Consider the following 15,213-nt stretch of genomic DNA (forward strand, 5'->3'; position numbering starts at 1 on the left):
TATTAGAATCGCTTAGAGAGGTTTTCAAAAAGTACCAATGTCTGGACCTCACTAAAAGTTTCTTAATTACTCCGGGGTGGAGTCTGGGTATGAAAAATTTTTTAAAGCTCCCCAGGTAGTTCTAATGTGCAGCCAATGTTGAGAACCACTGGTGTAGACTCTCCTCACCCTTGGTGGGCACTTGATGGTGCCACTTAGTCATAGAGCTTCTCGGAGTCCCTTAGAGATTGGGTTTGTTTATCTTGACATTTAGTTCAGAGCTAATTAGATGATCCTCATATGCTAGGCAATAATAAATTGTGTAAATTCTGACTTGGGACACCACTTTGCATTGAAATATGAGACTTTCCAAGGAGAACATTCTTCTCTATTACTAAGAGTAGTCAAGTTTCCTTTGGAAAATGGCAACATCCAAATCTTTTCCTACTAATCATGTATTACCAAAAAATCGCCTTAAAATATTGCAAGACAGCCAACACCATTCAGTAAATTACACCATGTAACTGGCTTAGGCCTCATTAGGCTTGCCCTCTTTGGCTTTATTAAGGGAACAGCCACTTCCCTTTGCAATCCCCCTTCTGGGAATGGATTTCTTCACTTTTCCCTGAAAGGTCAGGACATCCCCCTTTCCCTGAATTCTTCATCAAGTAGCGGCAGCTCAGCCTTTTGTTATCTTCTTGTGCAGCTCCCTTGAGGATGAATTCTGCTTACAAATAAGAGATGTCTGCAATTTTAGATAGTTTACATTTGAAAAAGGAGACAGAACAATTTTATTTTGAACAAGGATGCCTATAGTGAATCCTGTGAGATAGCTATCCAGCTTCCCCTCCCCTTTCCAAGGCATGATTTTTTTAGACATCACTCCCCTGCTCTGTGCAGCCCTGTGTGCTCAATATTCACTTGTGCTCACTATCTCATGTGCTCCTCCAAATACGTCTTTATCTTTCTCTAGTCTGACCGAGGGCCTGGGTGCTTGACCTGATGATGGGCGAGCACACTGGCATCAATGGCTCCCGTGCACTGTGGCTTTCAGGAAGTGGCACAACAGTTGGGGTATTTATTCCACTGGTATTTTCCATTGTTTAACCGACTGAGCCACCCAAGTTCTCTTGATATTTTCCATTGTTAAGCAGTTGCAGGTTGACAGCATTTCTCTAGGAATGGGCAAAGATCCTTTTGGGCAACACTCTCCTTGGCCTGGGGAGTAGTAATGGCTCCTTGTTGTTGCTAGCTCTTGGGTACCCCTCCACTATTGAGTTCCTAACATTGCCTACAACTTCAAAAATAATCGCCTTATTAAATTTTCCTATCTAGTTTTAATCCATTATCACTTCCTGTTGGGATCCTAAGACATCCTAAGACTCACATCCCCAGTTTCAAGGGCTGGATCCTGATCGTGTAGTCTAGTCACAGTATTCCATTTGCCACCAGTAATCAGCTCAGACAGCCAGCACTAAGGCAATCAGTGCATGGTATTCCCTTAAGAAATGTTTTTGATCCAGAGATGGGCACCCGACTTAAGCTGGCCAATTAGGTGGAAGAACCTTAGTCCTTTCAGGCTATAGTAACAAAATACCACAGACTGGGTAGTTTATGAACAATAATTTATTTTTCACAGTTCTGGAGGCTGGGAAGTTTTAGTGTCAAGGCACCAGCATGTTTGAAATCTGGTGAGGGCCCTCTTCCTGGTTCATAGCTGGCATTTTCTCATTGTCTTTGTGGAAGGGACATGAATCTCTTTGAGGTGTCTTTTATGAGGGCACTGATCCCATTCCTGAGGGCCCCATCTTCATGACCCAAGAAACTCCCAAAGGTGTCGTGGCCTAATACTATCATCTTCGGGTGTGAGGGTTTCAACATATGAATTTTGGGGAGATAAAAACATTCAGACCACAGCAGAAGGGAAGCACCTAACCTCATTTCCTGCCAGTAGCCATCCTGTGATCATGAGGAAAGTCACTATGAACACTGAGCACATTCACAGGGCAGAGCCCAGTGTAATGGCACAGGGACCCCAACTATCACATGTATAGACTTACTGTTATGTGGAATAGTAAATCTCCTTATAGGTTAAGCCAATTTTAGTTGGGTTTTTGGTTTTGTTTTTCTGTAATTTGTTACTGAAAGCACCACAACCAATATAATTTTACCAGCATTTCTTTTATTTGTATAGCAGCCATAGATTTTAAAGCATTTCCCATATATTGTTTTATTTGATTTTTTCAATAACCATGTGAAATGATTGTAATAGTGATAGCTAAGGTACTAAGTAATAATAATAGCTATGTGCCATGCACCTTTCAAAGCATTTTGTCTATAAATATTAATTTGGTTAATCACCACAACAACTCTATTCAGTAGGTACTATTATTATACATATTACAGCTATTATTAGACGACAGAGGGCAGAGAGAAATCAAAAATATACATCAGATCACCCAGCTGTTAAATGGAAAAGTTGGACTTTGAATCCGTGCAATCAAATTCCATAGTCTTTTTTCTTTATCACTATATTCTACTGCATGTGGATTAGAAAGAATAGGTTTACTTATGCCCATTTTTCAAGCGGGGAAGCCACTGTTCAGAGAGCTAAAGTGATAGAAGACCCAGGACTCACATTAGATCTATTATCTATTTCTCTGTTAGTGCTATTTCCACTATGCCACATTTCCCTGTCACTAGGCTTCCCATCTAGGGCCTTTCTAATAGTTTATGGAGCAATCAATGCAAGTAAGAATTCTTTACCCCTCCAAATTGTCCTTTAAGTGGGACTGAGATAATGTGTGAGAAATGACTCCCTCTAGGGGCCACAAACGTGGTTGCAGCATACAGATAACACGGCATTCAAACATATCTCATACACTCCCTAAAACAATTTTATAAAAAATTATATATATATACCTTATATATTTTGTTATCATATGTTGCAAAGAATATAATTCTTGGTGTATTAAAATATAGACTCTTAAAATAAAACTGTAGATCATTCTGTAGGTAGCCAATGGAATCTGAATTCCATTTCAGTATGATATCCACCATAATCCATTCAAAATATGTGAATAAGCACTTTGATAATAGTTAGAAACTTTATAACTTTATGTCTTCCTATTTTCTTAAATCCTATTTATATTACAAACTGCAAACAGAATTTTACCCCAATGCAATATATTTTATTTCTAAAAGCGATTTATTTATCTTGACAATAAAAATATAAATTAAAAGTAAGTTTTAAAAAAAATTTTTCCTATGACCATAGTGTCCTAAAGGTTAAAGTATTTCTTTTGGACTTGGTAAAATGTACAAATATCATTAGTATACAATTTAGAAGTAATTATTAACCAAAAAAGTATGTTTCAATTGCAAGTGTATTTTTTATTAGATATATATTCTTTAACCTCTATTAGTTCATAATGGATTTATTTATAGCTAGAATAAGATAGGAACTAATATTGATTTATTGATTCTACTTCTGTGGGTGACTTTTAATGTTTTATAGTTGTAGGTGCTGAGAAACCTTACTGACATAAATAGGGAAGTGAGAATATAAGGTTTATTATAGTAATGTCATTTAACTCCTTGAACACCTTCAGATTATTTGACAAAAGTATATATCTATCATCAGAAATTATTTTAATGAGCAGTCAGATGTTTGTTTTCTTCACAGCACTTATCACACAAAATAATTATTTTTCTTTCGTTCTTTATTTTGTGTCTCCCTTCCTGTCCCCCTACCCATATACCAGGATGCAGGCTTCACAAAACAGGAAATTTACATCTATTGTTTGGAATAGTGTCTGGCACATAATAGGCGATTAACAAATATTTGTTGAACAAATGACTGAGGCCACCTGCCCCCAGACGGAAGGTAATCTTAGTGATGCTGTTAGGGCAAGGACAAGGAAGGAAGATTGGATGTGGAGGTGACTGGATTCTCCATGAGCTCAACTGTCGAGCCTCCTTTTTTTCTCCATGAATCGAAGTACACTCTTGTCTCAGTAGAACATAGATTCTTCTTCCATCCCCAAAATATGTAGCAGGGGATTCTCCCCGGCTCTCCTATACCTCTAAGACTGTAAATATAGTAATTTCCTCCTGACATCAAATGGCCTTAAATGGTTCCAAGATACCTCTGGTCCCAGGTATCTTGGTGGCCATCCCTCTGTCCTCCCTTCACTAGGATCTCTTAATAGATGTCCAGCCGACTGAATGACCATCTATGGTGCCCTTGGGTAGTTTCCGTGTGTCTGGTGTCTCTATCAAACTTTGCTCATTCCTTAGCTGTGTGCAACATAAGAGGAAGCTTATAGAAATCTGCAGCGGTACCTTAATTTACAGCTCCATGCCATTTGAAAGCCTGTGAATTACATTTACATATTTTGTTTTTATTTATTTTTTATTTATTTTTTTTTAATTTTTTTTTCTTCAACGTTTTTATTTATTTTTGGGACAGAGAGAGACAGAGCATGAATGGGGGAGGGGCAGAGAGAGAGGGAGACACAGAATCGGAAACAGGCTCCAGGCTCCGAGCCATCAGCCCAGAGCCTGACGTGGGGCTCGAACTCACGGACCGCGAGATTGTGACCTGGCTGAAGTCGGACGCTTAACCGACTGCGCCACCCAGGCGCCCCGATATTTTGTTTTTATTCTTACCTCAGCTTCGTGAAGAGGGCAGGACAGGTATTGTCATCCCTTAATTTAATGATGAGAAAACTGAGGCCCAGGGAGATAGACAAATATGCCCAGTGATATTAGCAGGTGGCAGAGTATATGTTTGAATATCTCCTACTCTAGAAGTAGGATAGACTTGAATTTAAATCCAGCCTGCTTTAGCAATTTACTAGTGTGACTATAGGAAAGTAACTTGACTTCTCTGAACTTCAGTGAACTCAGTAAAATGGAACCATTTAAGGCCATTTGATGTCAGGAGGAAATTACTATATTTACAGTCTTACCACTTAACAGTATATTACCTTTCCTGTCATGGGGAGGCATTATAATCCCCATTTTAAAGATGAGAAAACTGAGGCATAGCATGACAGAATAGTATCACCACCCACAGTGTGTACTTTGGAGCCAAGCTGCCTGAGCTCGAGTCCTGGTTCTATCACCAGTTAGCTAGTGACTTTGGGCAAGTTACTTAATACATTTCTGGCACAAGGTAGAGGTCAATACATGTTCACTAATATTAGGCAACCTTTCCAAGGCCACAAACAAACAGGAGGAATGCTGGGTTCAAAACCCATCAATTTGATTCCAGAAAACATGCTCTGAAGCACATCATGATGTTATTTTTAGAACCAAAAAAGTCAGGAGATGAGAAGTATGAAAGACAGAAAGAAAGAAAAGCTTCACTGGCTGAAAGTTTGAGATAGAAAGTGCGGGTAAGAGAAAGAAGACAAATTTGCGCAGTATCAGAATATTTTGCTGTAAAGAAGTGGAATTTCCCCCTTCCAAAGATTCCAGTAAAGAATTATTGCTCAAAAATGCTTTGTTTCTTTAGAAAGGAATATTGTGATGAGATAGGCCACAAGGGGTACAGCTTTGTTTAGGTTAAAATCTTGGAAAGAATTCCGGCAGTTCACTCAGGATAAGGCCTCCAATGTGGGCATGGCAGAAATCTCCAAGGCAAATGCCACAGTGTGTACCCCCAGCAGCCATGTGACCTGCAGACTGTGAATACTCATTCTACCCTGAGAACTGGTTAACTGGACAGTCAAGATATCAACCCACTGCGAGTATCTAGGCAGAAGTCATGCTCCTTTCTCTGTCCCTATGGACTTCCATCTCAGGGTCATACTAATAAAACCCTTTTTTCCCTCTGGGAAACTGTAGTCAGGAAGTCCCACCTCTTCTTCCAAGGTGGGTAGGTCCCTGTCCACATTCTTGGTTTGGAGAAGAGAAATGGTCCCCTATCGTGTTAGGTGTAACCCGTGGCCGTGTTCTAGGTAACAATGAGTAGGCTCTGCACTGACCTATAACTTTAAAGCCTTCCAACAACTAGCTGTCTGTTTGGCTGTAGTTCCAATGGCAGCACCAATTCGAACAGTCATATCTAACATGTAGCGAACAATGATTGCCTTTGCTTTGCTGAAAATGATGGTGTATTCTGCAGAATGTCACCTCGCCTTACCTTGGTTAGAGGATAGCTGTCCTGCAAGGTGTCTATGATGTCTTTTCAGCTTCCAGAATCTACAAATTCAGTGCATACTATATAGCCCTTATGTTTCCTTTATAAAATGTTGTTATTATCAATAGGGAAAAAGAGGGACGATTTTCCTTGAACTTATACTATATGCTGTTGTATTAGTGCTTACTATACAGTAGCATATACTAAATCCCTAGGAAAAAAAGTCCGTGAGGTAGGTATATGTATATGTATGTATGAATGTATTTTCATCCCCAATTTGTGAATAAGACAACCAGAGTTTAATGAGATTAAATGCCATTTCTAATTGTTTTTTTCTTAACGTTTATTTATTATTGAGAGACACAGAGAGACAAAGCATGAGCATGGGAGGGGCAGAGAGAGGAGGAGACATAGAATCCGAAGCAGGCTCCAGGCTCTGAGCTGTCAGCACAGAGCCCGACACGGGGCTCGAACCCACAAACCTCGAGATCATGACCTGAGCCGAAGTTGGAGGCTCAACCGACTGAGCCACCCAGGCGCCCCAAATGCCATTTCTAAAGGTTACATGGTTAATAGTGGCAGAGCCAGGATGAGAGCCCAGCTTGTCTAACCTGGGCTGCCCGCTCTACCGTGGGCAATTGCTCTGCCCACAGTACTCAAGAACAGGAGAGTTCAATTTACCTTTGTTGGTGTATTGGAGTCAGAATTCTTGCAGTGCAACATGTATACTAGCCTAAATCCACATTCAGATTTCCAGCCATATTCCTTGAAAAGATAGAAGTTTGCCTCTCAGATTCCTGCATGACAGTGACAGCGATGGTATTTCTTTTCAGTGCAAATGAAAAGCCTCTTTTGAAATTTTGGAGAGTATAAATAGTAAGTCATAGAATGGAATTTGTATAAACAACAGCATTTCAGTTTCAGGGTAATAGTGGTCCAAATTGGGTCTGTTCTTGGTTACCAGATGGTGGCAGTGGTCAAGAGCTTGTCTTTTTTCTTGGAAACCAGGGAACTGTAAGAAAGCGCAGTGAAGACATCTGCGTTAAGATATCTGATTCTGAATGACAGCCTTGGAAGGAAATAATGCAGAAGCTTGTATGAGCAACAGACGCTGCCATGATCATCACAAAACACCATGTACCTCTGTCCTAGTTTGGGTTCTAGCCTAAGAGCTGAAGTTAGAAAAGTAGGAAAAAGAAACGGAGAAGGAAAGGCAATAATTAAAGGGAGTGTTATCAAGCAGCTATTACTGTGAGCAACTGAGCTTAGTCCCAAGGAGGACACTCTGGGAGCTAGTGTCTTGGTAGAAGACTGATGGGAGGCTGTTAATTTCCAGACACTTTTGGTCTACCATAAGGTCATGCAAAGTACCTTAGAATCCAGATAAAGCTTTCGAAAGAAACACGCAGGAGCTGGCAGTTGGAAGTTAGCTTTCTGCCCCAAAGTAGAAAAGGTAAAGGGATAGGTTGTGTTACTGACAGCATCTAAAGCAGTTTTGCTTTCAGAGGGCAAGAGACAAACAGAAGCTAGCATATACTGAGTGCTTGGAATTAATTTAATTATCACAGCCACCATATGAACTGGGCACTATTATTGTTGGCGCTTTGTAGTTAACAGAAAGTAAACAGGGGCACCTGGGGGGCTTAGTTGGTTAAAGGCCAAATTTTGGTCTCAGCTTAGGTCATGATTCACATTTCGTGGGTTCAAGCCCCTCACTGGGCTCTGCACTGACAGCATGGAGTCTGCTTGTGATTCTCTCTCACCCTTGCTCTCTGCCCCACCCCCCCAATCATGTTTGCATGCCCTTGCACACCTGTGCACGTGTGTGTGTCTTCTCTCCCTCAAAATAAATAAACATTTAAAACAAGCAAACAAAAAGTAACATCATTGTTTGTGTTCAAATATCTGGGAAATGATAAAGTCAGGCATTGAGTCCAGGGGGTCTGACTCTTGAAACTTATCATTGTCTTCCATGTAAGTATGCAGACTGTAGATTCAAGCTCTTGAGGCTATTCTCATTCTCCAAATGTATCGCTCTTGCCCACGGTAGTTTTTTCAAGAAAAGATCTAAGTTGCTTTAACAGGTCTCCATTACCCCTTGATTGCATTTTCTAGACAGAAATTAGTGATAATAACTGCTGACATTTCACACTCTTCTAAGTTTTTGTATGGGTTTATCTTAGTTAATGCTCTTACCAAACCTATGCAGTAGGTACTATTATATCCCCACATTAAGGATGAGGCAGCAGAAGCACAAGGTGGTAAAGAACTTGCAGGAGGCCGTTTACTCAGTGAGTGGGAAAACCGAGGTTCAGTCCGATTTCAGTTCCCTTGCTTGATCACTATGTTGTGCTGTCTCCTTCATCAGAAAGTTTTAAAAGAACAAAGTTTTGAATAGATGGTGGTGCTTGGCAATTCCAGGAACTACCTTTAAAAGGAAACAAGGTTAACGAACGTAACAAATTCAGGGAAATAGCAGAACCTCCCTAGTCGGTTTTGATTTACAAAGTCTGAATAGGAATATTCTTCTGGGTAAACATCCACATCTCTGAACCCTTGTTTTAAGGTATCAATAACCAGGCTAATACTGGACTTAGAAATGTTATATTTATGTAAATTTCCAGCTGGGCCAAGGCACCCTTGGCCTTGGGAGCAGATCTGGATGATAGATGGTGGATCTTTGTTTCAAAGGACTAGAAGGGAGGGGCCCCTGCGTGGCTCAGTCAGTTAAGTGTCTGACTTTGGCTCAGGTCATGATCTGTGCTGACAGCTCAGAGCCTGGAGCCTGCTTCAGATTCTGTGTCTCCCTCTCTCTCTCTGCCTCTCCCCGACTCGTGCTCTGTCTCTTTCTCTCAAAAATAAAGAAAAATATTTTTTAAAAAAGGACTAAAAGAGAAAGATCAGTAATTGACACCTTCATGTACTTGCTTATTTCTGATTTTAGTAGCATTTGTCTGTAACAGAACATATTGAAACAAGGAAAAGAACAGTGGAAAAACAAAGTTCAAATTGTTTTTAACCACATCATTTTTCTTCTCTTTACAACATAAGTAAGGTAAAGAGTGAGAGTAATCTCCAACCTCCGCTCCAGCCCTAGTCTTTTATCTTTCTTCTGTGATTATAGAAATACACCTACAGGCCATACATATACACGTCTGACAGCTTTAAAAAAATGTGATCATGATTTTTCTCATTTAACAATACCTCCTAGACTTCATTGATCCTCCGTATTTATAGTTTACAGTTTTACCTCATTTGGTTAGCTCCTGCACAATATTTCATTACAGATTATATATTAATCTAAACAATCTCTTACTGATGGACATTTGACTTGTTTGCTGATACAAAAAGTGCTGCAAAGACCATCTTGGTGTATCTTCCTACACTGCCCAGCTGGTGTCTTTTTAGATCGTTCAGCATGAAAGATGTCAGATGGTGGGGAATTTTCCCCTTTGAACTAACCAAGTAGTCTGAGTATTTGGTTTTCTGATTCCCAACTCCCTTCTATGAATACTTCCTGCTTCTCGTTCTAGTTTAACTCCTACCACCAGTAACAATGATTTAAATTAAGAATTCTTAAAGGCAATTAATTGTGCGTCTGCATTCTCATTCCAATATCCAGCCAAGAAGAAAACCTAGTAGGCACCTTCCCTCTTCCTTCCTCCATCTTCTGTCCTTCATCTCCCAGGCTTCCATCCTGACCGCTGTCGACAGGACTAGCCCTAAGTCTTTTTGGATTCCAGCCTTGAAAGCTATTGCTCCGTTGTATTGAAATATGCTTTCCATGCCTCACTCCATCCCCACTTTGCCCCCACAAAAGGTCCAGTTCCTTGAACAAAGGCTGTATCTGTGAAACGGTTCTCCAGTCTGGGAGAAACAGGAAGACCTTTTTTTCCTTGCACTCTGCCTCTACATGTACAGTGGAAGCCAGCAGAGAAGACTGCTCATATTCTTTCCCCAGTTTTCAACAGAAGGCAAGAGCCCCCCGGGCCTCAACCCCAGCCTGGCTTTGGTCACCGACCTTCCTCTCAGAAGTTTCCACAGGACCTCGAGATTGCCAGATCTGGAAAGAAGGGAGATGGGGCGTGGTGGAGACCACCCAGTGGTTGGTGAATCTGGGCCACTGGAAAGGGAGACTAGGAGTGAGAGCATTACACATCTGGCCAGCCCCTCCCCCCAAAGAGCTAGGTTAGGAAGGGCTGGAGGCTAAGGGTGGAGGGGGAAGCAGAGGGTGACTGAACTTTTCGCCCTGGGAAATCTCAGCTCCACTGTGCAGAGGGGCTTCTGACACGTCTCCCCTTTCCCTCAACTTGGAAGCGAAAACGGACCTAAAGCAAAGCGGTACCTTGATGACTTGGGCTGGCTTGGAGGAGCCAGCCTCCCACGGGGAGAAAAAGCAAGGTCATCTCCTCTCTGTCGTCTCCCGGGGCCCCGCAGCCGCCTTCTCCCCGAAGTCATCTTCCTGGGTGCTGCCTCTCGGGAGATGAGCCTAAGCTTCCAGAAAGCTGCGGGCCTCGGTCTTCATGCGGCGCCCCTTTCTTGGTTCTCGGGCTTTGGCCCTTTGGGGGCCCCTAGCTCAAGAAGGAATTCCGGGCTCCTAGAAGACACCCAGGGATGGCTGTGGAGGGAGCAGAGCCAGAGGACGCCGATTCGGGCAGCCGCACTCCCTGTTGTCCGGGGTGGAACTGGAGAGGCAGAGACCTCGGGGCGGGAGCTGTCCGTGGTCCTGGCCTACGTCAACGCGTGGATATTTAAGGCAAAGAGCAGCCCGCCCATCATACAGTACAGAGGATGGAGTCCTGGACTGTGAGGCTGTAATTGGTTTTCATGAACCCCCACGCATGCAAGGTCTGAGAGTCTGAGAGTCGCGTTTCAGCACCCTCCGGAGAGTAAGTCATTGGGCAAAGCTGAAAGTTTCTTTTCACGTTTCCTTTCAGTGCCAGACCTTTTGGGTTTAAGACTTTAACTCTTTTGATGCCTCCCATCCTCTCACTCTCCCCCTTCCCGGAATCTATTCCTCCTCCAGCTCCCTCCCCTGGCCCACCTCTGGACCTAGGTGGAAAAGCAAGAGGTGAAGACTGCGGAGCCACGTGCTCATTTCATCTTCACTTCGGATTCCAAAGACATCAAGCTGATACTGATCATTTCAGGGCAGACTGAGGCAGGGATTGGCTTAAAACCCAGTAACTTGGCCTGTTTGTGGAGATGATGGAACTTTAATGTCGTCAAATAGAAACTGGGTCTTTGGAACGATGAGGTTTAAACCTCCTTAAATGGATTATATCCTTGCAGTTTCATCCGAGCTGATTCTGAACTAGGACTGAAAGATGGAAGTTGCCCCCTTTTTAGTTCAGAGAGTTCCAGGTGAGGGAAGGAAAAAGAAGGTTGAAGGATGAGGTGGTGTATAGGTGGAGATATAGATCTGCTAAATCAACTCTGTGCAGTGGGGCCACAGAGGAGCTGCTGGGTCGCCCTCACAGTAAACGTTTCAATGTTCCTGTTCTCAGGCTGAGCAGGAAATAGACAAACAAGTACTTGTTGAATTAATCAAAAAAAAAAAAAAAGGAATAAATTGCTATTTTAATCATTTTAATTGCTTCTCTTTCCCCAAACTACACAGCTGATGGCAGATTTCTGGTGGCATTTATTCTACCCTCTTGTAATGAATGGGAATGGAATAATACTCTTAGAGGAGCAAAATTCCTTCTTATCACATCCCCTTATTTGAAGGGCTAATTTGTCCTACCCCATTTTGCAAGAATCTTTATTTACACGTTGCCTTATACATTGGCGTTTTATAGGGCTAGCTTTGGAGCAAATTGCTCAGAGGGGGAAATGGCTTGACCACAGTTCCAACGACTTTAATTTTTAAAGTTGGTATTCACTTCCTGCCTCTGGAAAGACAAATACCTTCCCAAACCTCATTTCCTAAGGTGACCTTAAAATTAGGCAGCAAAGTGAAGCCATGTTTTCATATATTAGTTCCTCAGCAAAACAACATGTATGGAGAATGATTGGTTTTTAAATCAATCTTGTTTATGTTAGCTATTTCATAAAATGAGCACACATGATATTTTCTGCTGAAAAATAGTGTCCTTAACAGCAGAGCAAATGCTGGCTTTCTGGATATTATGATTCAAAACTTTACTGATAATGGTAGGGCTCAGGAAGAAGGGAAATGCCTAATGGTGTGTTAATGTCAGAAATGAAGGTGTGAACTGGAGTTTTATTGCCTTTAGCTTCAAACAGGACATTTCCATTTCAATCTCCAAAGTTGTCTTTTTCATGATACAATTTTAACTTCAAATTGATGCAAATTTCCTTTTTATTGCTCACAACATTAATTTATGTGTACATCTAGATTTGGGCTGTGTTGAAAGGTTTAAATTCTGCTTTGGTCAAACTCTTTCTCAAGTGGAAGACAGACTATGTAGGACACTCCAACAACTGTCTTTTTTCTTTCTTTCTTTCTTTCTTTCTTTCTTTCTTTCTTTCTTTCTTTTGAAAGAGGGGCCATCTGAGATCATGTTGCTGGGCCAAGACGACCAAAAAACAAGTAATAACCAATTCTTATGGGAGCTCATTTGTGCTTTGTAACAGAATAATAAACATTTAAAATTGCTAGATGCAGCTGAAAGTAATTGAGAGGCTTCTATACACACAATATGCTGCTTGATCTTTGTGACAATCTTGTGAGGTAGGCATGCATCTTCCCCATATTACAGAGGAGGAAACTGAGGCTCAGGGAGAGGTTCAGCTTGATGGAAAACATGGCATTTGAATCAGGATCTCCAGAGCAGTGTTACTGAGACATGTTACTCCTTCCATTTCAAACAGTATCATGTGGGAGTGCATCACTAAAAAAAAAAAAAAAAAGAAAGAAAGAAAAAGAAAAGAAAGGAAATCACCTGGCTTTCCTCTGTATAAAGTGCAAAAAACTGGTCATTACTACCAAGGGAATAAATATCACACTTATCTATTCTGTCTTTCCGTTACTCAGCCAAAATGTATTCAAAGTCTGCAGTGAGCAGAGAAAATCATCAGAATCGTGTTTCCTGGTCTGGGTACTAACTTCTTCATGGCCTTACGCCATTCTGACTTTTGTTCTATAAAAGGATAGGCTTTGGGGTTTTACCACTCCCCTCTGTGCCCACAACACCTTGCTGGTCATGGGAACTGTCTACAATGCTGAGAAACTCTGCTCTGAAAGGCTCAAATGGTCTTATCCTCTCATTGCTCTCCAGCCTCAGCACACTGTCGTCCGAGGAGTCAAGTCATAAAACCATGATTGTTTAGTCCCAGACTGCCCTCCACTGTAGGAAACTTTCTTTTTCCCAAGAGAGACTCGGCAGGGAGCCTCTTGTATCTCTGGCTTTCCCAAGGACATCCAGGGAATTGAAAGTTTTGGAAAGATTCTGTTTTCTCCTTCCTTACTCCCAAGTCTGACTTTTTGTTAGGTCAAGGAAACAGAGCTTTTCGGGCACCACAGCATCAGGGATGGTGGTGGAGAGAAGTATTAGGACCCTGGAGGAGCTTAAAAGCCTTCATGGTCCAACAGTTACCCTTTGCAAGTAATGCTGTTGTTCCAGGCTGATTCTCTACTTCTGGGTGGTGCCAATCGCGGAAGGCCTTCTAAAGAATGGCTTCAAACTGCATTATTCTCAAACAGGGTCAGTAGAGGTTTATGGGAAAGGCCAGCCTCTCTATCCTTGTTGCCAGAGCCCTCAACTCATTCCCAAATCATCTTATGTCCTCTTAGAGGTCAAAGGGATGATGTGTGCATGTGTGTGTGTGTGTGTGTGTGTGTGTGTGTGTGACTGGATAAGTGACTTCTCAAAGAAACCCACACTTTTGAAGGGAGAGACATAAGGGAAAAACTCAACAACACAAAGATACATTACTAACCCTCTTTTCTAAGTCCAAACACCACTCTCCCTTGACCACTCACAAGGAATAGTAGAAATCAGCCCTTTGCCACACAAACATCTCCACTTACAAGGTTATTGCAAAAAAGGACAGGATGCAACTGACATTTCTTTGAGAACCTTTAGGAATAAAGACATCTCAGGGAAGACCAAGTCTCTTTCTTTTTAAGTAGATATTCCTTAATTCACTTCTGGGAAGAATAAATCATAAACATCAAAGTATGCACCAATTTTTATAATTTCAATAAGGGATACTGATACACTTACTTTCTTTTGACATCACCTTTTTCCAAGGAATGGTCTGAGAAAAAAATAAAGGCTGCAGTTCAAGCTATAATCATTTATTTTTTTATCCATTTGGGCAAACTGGAAAATAAGCAGGTGCTACGCTTTCTGCAGCAACATCATCTACTAAGAGACGTAAGAAGTCTATCCATATCTCAGGGAGGTACATCTTCTTGTCTTTTTTTCCGTTAATGTTCTATTATTTAGAGATTGCTGTCATAAAACAAACAAAATGCAAGAAACATACAAAAGAAGTACTGTTGAAGAGCAACCCTGAACAACTATGAATTATATTGTAAGAAGAGTTGTATATATACGCTGGAGGGTTAGATTCAGTCTTCTCTGCTATTGCTTATCTCTCTGAGCTTATTCTTTAAGCTTAATATATATGAGAAGGTAACCTGTATCTTGGAACTAGCAGAACTTAAGATTATAAATGAGAAAATTCACAGCACACAAACTGTTAGAGCCGTTACTAGTACATAACAAATCTACTACTGTTTATAGTTTTTGAAACTGCACAACACAAGAAAGCTATTAGAGGGCAGGGATATTGTGTGGGGGCAGGGAGGTGGGTACACACTCTACTGAAGAGAAGAAGCTTTGATCACTTTTTTTCTCTTCCCTTTGCGGAGTCCATATTTATAGCCTTTCCTATTTTGCCTCCTCTGTAATTTTTTGCAGCTGTTAGGTAAGCCATTCGTTGCTCTCTGACCATTTCAGCCCCACCGTGGATAACTGAGACATTTCATTAATGCCATTTTGCTTCCTTTATTAATTAACAAACATTTATTAAGCACTTTCATATGTCAGTTATTATCAAAGCAGTATAAATACAAACTACCTAGCCATAATCTAGTCTACAGGGCTCATACA

The sequence above is a fragment of the Prionailurus bengalensis genome, chromosome B4, assembly GCF_016509475.1.
Source record: "Prionailurus bengalensis isolate Pbe53 chromosome B4, Fcat_Pben_1.1_paternal_pri, whole genome shotgun sequence".
Lineage (NCBI taxonomy): Eukaryota > Metazoa > Chordata > Mammalia > Carnivora > Felidae > Prionailurus > Prionailurus bengalensis.